The following is a 7,859-nucleotide window of genomic DNA, read 5'->3' as shown; positions in this document are numbered from 1 at the left end:
AATGGAAATAAACCAGCTAGGGCGATGGTAGCTTATCTCTGAGAAGAGATGTGGTGGCTACATGCCTCTGAACTATTCTGAACTGTGTTACAATGAGGCTCGAAGGCCTATTTATTGTTGAGAAACAATGGAAGACCCTTCACATTCCAAAATCTAACCCTAGAAGATGAAACGCCAAATTGTGGGCCTCGTTTTTGGGTAAGTTGGTACATCAACTTCTCGAGGTTGCGAATTGGTCGTATTATCTCCGTTTGACGCGCATGATGGCCTATTGGAAAGATCTCTCCGAGGACTACGACCAAAGAGATGATTTTTTGATAAAAAAATCGCTGGCGATAGATTTCCAAGAAAATTCGTTTAGGGCCTCAAAACGGCTCCAAAGTTTAGGACCCAAAAAACTGCTAAAAATAGTAAACTACGCTATAATTAAGGAAACTGAAAAACTGAAAGGGATAGTTGTGGCGGTCCAGATGGGATAGGTGGGTGGCCACCAACATCCACCTAGATGAAAGGAACATTTACTATTTAAACATGTTGAAGAAGTGGAAGAAATCTGGGACACAAGGATTGGAGATAGGACTTACCTAAGGGAATATCTAGAGTATTTGGTCAAAAGGAAAAATAGGGCATATTAAGATTCGTCATCGGTGATTGAATAAGATCACACATGCCTACAAGGGAGGTAACTCTTTGAATGAAATACCACATGAGCTGGTACATGATATCTTTTTACCAAGGGTGTCTCATGCAAGAGCATCCTTGGCCTCAAGTAATTCCCCTCAACCAAAAATAATTTTTTGTTTGATTTTTTCATAAGTGTTGTTACTCCCATGTATTTTATATGTCGATACTCCAATTATTTTAGTTTCTAAAGTACCCAACTGATGGTTTTTGCTACTCCTGTACCTATGTTGGATCGAAGTGACAACTACTTTTGAATTGCTAACACTTCTAGGATTTCATGTTGATACTCTTGTTGCGTGGAGTCATTGACACATCAAAACTTTGTAGTTTTTTGGTTGTGCTAGTACAAGATATTTACTACTAGAATTGTTACGAGAATGATATGTAGGTTACAAATTTTTGTTTGTCTACATACTGAGAGGAAGTGAATCAATACAATTCTGGAAGGCAAAGAGATCGACAACATGGGAAGTGATTGTTTCCAGTTGTAATGTGAAGAGGTCAGCAACATGAGGATAAATTGTGGGAACTTGAAAGAAAAGGGACTTTTGGAATTTTTGGTTTTTGATTCTAGCTCTTGGACTTTTGGCATTGGTTTTAGTTGTTGTGATTTGGAAATAGCACAACCAGTTATCGTATGAGTTTGCGAGGGTGTTTTGGTGGTTGTGTGGAATTTATATGTAACAACATAGGAATTGCAAGAAATCTAAGGACCCCACTCTCAAATTTGAATTCTTGTATGTAAAAACACATTTTGAATGAGTAAAAAAATTTGAAATCCTCTCATTGTTCTTGTGAGCATAGTCGAATTACTCTCAGATTTTGCTTTGTGATTTAGTAATTTGAATTAATTAATATAGTACCCAAAAAACAAATGGTCGGGGTTGTCCACTTTGTAGCAATGATTATGGGTCTCTAGTTTGATATGAAAGCTATAGAGGCTTGGAATGTGTAATTTTGATTTACCTTCATGAGGGGTACAAATTCAGTCCATCATGTGAAGTATTCAATTGTGGTAAGAATATATTTATGCTATCTAGAGGAATGTAGATTTTTCTCATTGATAACTTCCAAGCTCATTGTTCAGAGGGCTTTCTAATGAATATAGGTTGTAAATGGATTATTACACACTTTTGGCATGTTTTTCACTTATAAATTTGAAAACCATTAGCTAATAATATCTAGCTCTTAGGATGTTATGGGTTAAATGGTTTCATCAAAACAATTTCCTCTAGAAGTTATATCACATAGTTTTCTGGAGAATTTATCAATCTCCTGATTCTCAAGACACCTAAAAAATACACCATAATAGTTCTCTGGAAACATGATGTCATTCATGAGCTAGTTGTTGAAAAATGCAACACGATATTGTCAATTTGATTTTTCCATGATTAAATTGAGAACATTTGAATTTTCACATCAGTAGACAACTTGGATGTAGTTAACTTGTGTGACATGTCTTATGTCCCCCAATTTACTTAGTAAATTTTATTTCGAGGAGTTAGAGTTCAGTTAAGCAAATGTGATTGCTAATTTGTAGCAATCAAAGTTAGTTATCTCAAGTTGTTTTTAGTTAAACTAGTTCCAACTATTGGAGGAAACAATGGAAGGCCAGTTGTGCAATGGGACTTTAGTCAAACTTAGTGATAATCCGGTTAATTGATTAATCAACCTAAAATTGCTAGTGCATGCACAGAATTCAAGTTCCCCAGCTATGGTGAAGATTCCAAGGAAGTGGAGCATTAGTTGTGGACTAGTCTTGAGTGTACAGGTGTTGCACGTAGTATGATTATCAACCTTGGGAATTACACAATCCATTTTAGATAAATTCCTAAATAATAGGGGCCTAATTTCTCAATGAATTGCACAAGGAAATAGGGGTTCAAGCAGAGGTGGAAATTGACTATGTCTGGGTCAGATCTTATCAATGAGTAGAGAGATAGGTTATGCACTTGAAGTTTGTGCTCAATTGAGAAAAGTAATTGTAATACATCTCTATTCATCATATTAATGAAATCAAGAATTGGGGTTTCTAGCAAATTACTTTCCCTAAGAAAAATATTGTCTACATGTGTGTTATTCTTATTGCATGTCTGGAATTTATTTTCTAGATTATGAATTAACTTCTATAGAGCAGTGAACTAGGCTTGTGTCTTGTGATTTTGATTAAAAATTCATGAGCATTTTCAAATATACGCCATAATTTCTACATGGTATCGAAGAAGGATTCACACTAGAGCAGAAATTTTGAAGTTGTCTCTCAGGAGGTCAACAAGATCTCTTTAGAGCTGAGAAGATGGCCTTCAATGGACTGAGGCTAGAGTATGCCTTGGAAGGAAACTCTAATTTCATCACACAGAAGGATCACATGGAGGTAGTATTGGATGACAATAGATTTCTAGAATACATCAAGACAATTGTTGTAAAACTAGCAGAATATGATGCCTGGAATCTTGCTCAGTGGAAGAAAGATGTAGCCAAGGCAAGGAGAATAATATTGGAGGGAGTATGGGATCACATCATCCCAATTATCAACAAAAAAGAATCTTCTTTCGAAAAGTTGAAAGAACTAACGTAATTGTTTGAGAATAGTAATGACCAGAGGAAGTTGGCACTCAAGGATAAACTTCAAAGTATCAATATGGAGAAGAATGACACTATTCCACAGTATTTAAGTAGGTTCACTCATTTTCATGATGTACTTGGGGAGGTTGGTGTTAATTTCCCAGAAGATGGCTTGGTAAACCTAGCCCTTCTAGGCCTTCCCAAGAGGTGGCATAGCTACTAAGTTTCAGTGAATGGGAGAGAGAAACTACTAAATTGGGAATGCTTATGTTCTGATTTGGTACAGGAGGAAATAAGGCAAAATACCAGAGATGGGACTTCATCCAAGGGCAAGGATGAAGAAAAATTTCATTGGTTAGAAAGGGAAAGAAGGGAAAAGGGAAGAAATCTCAATCCAAACCAAAGTTTAGGCAAGGGGGCAAGAAGAAAAATTTGTCCAAAATTAAATTTCTCCATTATCATGAATTCAAGCACAATTCCATGACGTGTCCACACAAAAAGGCAAGCAAGAAGACCTTGGGAGAAGCAATAGGTGAAGCCTTGGATTCATAGTTTGATATTGACTTTGCCCTTGTCACATTCATGGCAAACACAATGATGGGGAGTGTCTGGTACTTGGACTCGAGTGCATTATTCCACATGACAAGGTGTAGAGAGTTTTTGAGTGACCTGGAGGACAAATACGTAGAGATGCACATTGATTTGGGGGATTATAGAAGGTACATTGTGACTGAGCTTGGTACAATCACCTTTCAAAGGGAGTCAGAATCCTCTCTTAGGATCAAGGATGTCATGTTCGTTCTAGGCCTAAAGAAAAATATCATCTATGTTGCAGTTTTGTAAGACCGTGGTTATGATGCAATCTTCAGCAAAGGAAAGGAATTCCTGAGACACATAGCCTTGGGACAGGTGAAGCATATCGATGCTCATGTGAAGACCATGTATAAGCTAGATGTGGAAGATTGTGTTACATGAATCACAAAGGCAGAGAAGGTGCAGAGCCGCAATGTTGATGAAATTTGGCACAAAATACATGACCACTTACATCATGGAACTTGAAGATTATGCAACAAATAACCACAAGCCTCCCCAAAGGAGCACTTGAGCAGTAGAATTTATGCAAATGATGAACTTTGGGGAAGTACACAAAACCACATTCCATGATAGGGACAACAAAGCACATGAAATGCTAGAAAGTATCCACTTTGATGTCTGTGGGCCTCTCTCAACAACCTCCACTGCCAGACACAAATATTTTGTCATTTTTAATGATAATTTCTCATGGAATTGTTGGATATTCTTCATGCAGAATAAATATGACACATCATCCAATTTCATAGAATTCAAGGCACTGGTTGAGAAAGAAACTGACAAGAAAGTGAAGGTTCTTAGCAGTGATAATGTAGGTGAGTACGTTTCAAATGAATTTAAAAATTTATGTGCAAAAGAAGGCATTCGATGAGACTTTACAACAACCCACAACACATAGAATAATGAGGTGGATGAGAGAAAGAACCATAGTATTGTGGGAGCAACAAGGGCGATGTTGCATGACCAAGGCCTACCTTTGCATTTGTGGTTTGAAGCATGCAACACAACAATCTATTTCTAGAACCATAGTCCTCATCTGATTCTAGGCATGATTACATTGGAGGAGGTTTTCTTAGGGAGGAAGTCGGATGTGTCGCACTTCAAGATTTTTGGAGCATCTCTTTACTGCCATATCTCCAAAGAATCAAGGAAGAAGCTTCAGTCAATCATAGAATTGGGGGTATTTGTGGGTTACATAGAAACTCCACACAACGACTGTGTGTGCTTGTCATCCCTTAGAATGAAATTTGTGATAAGAGATATAAAATTTGACAAGGAGAAAATGTTGTTGTGCTCTCTTGAGAGGGAGATTCAGATCCCAGTAGAGAAGAAGCTTTTAGATCCAAAAGAGGAACCTCAATAAGTTGTGGAGCAACCACAAATTGAGGAGAAAAGAGTGGAGACAACCACTCAAGTGGAACCATCCAGAGAAGGAAGAAAAAGAACTAGGTAAGTTGAGAGACTTGTGTAAGATGCGAGGGAGAAAATGGGTGCTCCTTCAAATAAGTGCACACAGAGAAGGTCACCTATTTAGTACACTAGCTAAATGGCTCTAATGACTGAGCTTGTAGAGACTGAAGCAATCCTCTTTCAAGGAAGCAGTAGAGAAACTTGTATGGGTTGATGCAATGGTGTAGGAATACTTTTACATTGTAAAGAACAGTGTTTGGGAAGTGGTCGTGAGACCAACAATTAAATCAGTAGTGGGTTCGAGATGGATCCCCAAGGTGAAGCAAGTAGTAGACAGGAGCATAGAGAAGTATAAGGCCATATTTGTGGCCATAAGGTACTTTCAAGTTTAGAGAATAGACTATGAGGGGACCTTTTCTCATGTAGCAAGGTACTCATCCATTAGCTCAAATCTTTCTCTGGTTATGCAGATTAGGTGGAAGATCCACCAGATGGATGTAAAAGAAACAGTTATTGAGAAGGAGGTGTACATCGATAATCTAGAAGGTTTTGAGACATTTTATCAAGAGTCTCAAGTACTCAAGTGAGCATTGTACGGTCTCAAAAAATCACCTCTTGCTTGGTAAACCGGGATCAATAACTATCTAACTGGTTTGGGCTTCACCAAAAGTGAAGTGGATGAAAACCTCTATCATATCTTGGTAGATGATAATTTTTTTATTATTTTCTTATATGTTGATGAGAAGTTGATCATATCTTATGAGGAGGACCTTGCAAGGGAATTCAAAATGTAGGACATGGGTCTCATGCACTACTTCCTTGGGTTGGAAGTATGGCAAGGCGACGAGGAATTATATGTGTCTCAATGCAAGTATGAAAATGAGATACTATAGACATTCCACATGGAGAGTCGTAAACCCATGGGGACACCTCTAGCAACTAACTAGAGAAAGGAGGATGCCACATTAGGTGGGGAAGTGGATGCTACCATTTTCGAAAACTAGTGGGTTCATTAAGGTATCTTGTGAACACATGACCATATATGTGTTATGTAGTCAACCAGCTGAGTCGAGCTATGGTTAGGCCAACAAAATTATTTTGGAAGACAGTTAAGCATGTTTCACTGTACCTTAGAGGCACTACTGAGTTTGGACTATGGTGCAAACGGATAAAGGGAGTGAAGTTGTGTGGCTTCATATATGCAAATTGGGTGGGGAGTGAATCAGACTAAAAGAGTACATCAGGTGGAATTGTGTTGGGTCCACAACTATTTCCTAGTACAGTATGAAGTAAAGACCTGTGGCACTCAGCTCGGGAAAAGAAGAATGCGTGATTGCAAGTCAAGAAACATGTGAGGTGATATAGATGAGAAAGATACTTGTTGGACTGTTTGGTCAGATGATGGATCCAATTGTGATCTACTGTGGTAATTAGAGTTGCATCAAGCTCTCTAAGGATCCTATTTTTCACGATCGATCCAAGCATATAGATATTTGGCATCACCATTTATGGAACTGTGTGCAGAGGCGAATAATGTTACTACAATACATCATGGAAAATTTTAGGGGCTAATATTTACAAGTGGGCTAATATTCCATGGTCTTTCTGAAAAAAAGATTCGCCAATTTCCATTTTTTCTAAAAATGATTCGCCCAAATTTTATAGTATAAATCTCTTTTACCATAAAAATTGCCAAAATTGTATAAAAACTATATATAAAACTATTAGAAATTTGAATGTTTTACAAAGATATCAACAAACATTTCATAATTTGCAATTTGGAGTCTATTAAGCTTCGCCAAGGTTTTGAAACTTTAATAAAAAATTTCATCCTTAAAATTTTCCCTGCAATACATTCTAACATAGGAACAAGATGCTGACATTTTGAAAAAGGCCTTGTCAAGAGGGATGCTCAAGTTCGACAGGTGCAGGATAGGGGTAGTTGATAATCCCTTTCATGCTGAGAGGGAGTATTGAAAAATGGAGCAAGAAATCCTCAATTTGATTTTTCCTTGATTAAATTGAGAAAATTTGAATTTCCATATCAATAGACAACTTGGATGCAGTTAACTTGCATGACATGGATTGTATCACCCAGTTTACTCAGTAAATTTGAGTTGGACAAGTTAGAGTTAAGTTAACAATGTGTGATTTCTAATTTGTAGCAATCAAATTCAGCTATCTCAAGTTGCTTCTAGTTAAACTAGTTCCAACTATTGGAGGAACTAGTGGAAGGTTAGTTGTTTAGTGGGACTTCAGTCAAACTCAATGATCATTTAGTGAACTAATTAATCAGCCCAAAATATCTAGTTCATAAAGAGAATTCGAGTTCCCCAACTATGGTGGAGATTCTAAGGTAGTGTAACATCAGTTGTAGACTAGTCTTTAGTGTACATGTGTTGCATGCAGTCTGGTGATCAACCTTAGGAATTTCACAATCCATTTTCAGAAATTCCTAAATAATAGGGGCCTAATTTCTCAATTAATTGCACAAGGAAATAGGGGCTCAAGCAGAGGCAAAAATTTACTAAGTCTAGGTCAGAGCTTCTCAATGAGTTGAGAGATAGGTGATGCATTCGCAGGTTGTTCCCGATTGAGAAAAGTAAATG

The sequence above is a fragment of the Pinus tabuliformis genome, chromosome 5_1 (assembly GCF_031772625.1).
Source record: "Pinus tabuliformis cultivar Carrire ecotype Pingquan chromosome 5_1, CPIR1, whole genome shotgun sequence".
Taxonomy (NCBI): Eukaryota; Viridiplantae; Streptophyta; class Pinopsida; order Pinales; family Pinaceae; genus Pinus; species Pinus tabuliformis.
This window is presented reverse-complemented; position numbering follows the sequence as displayed.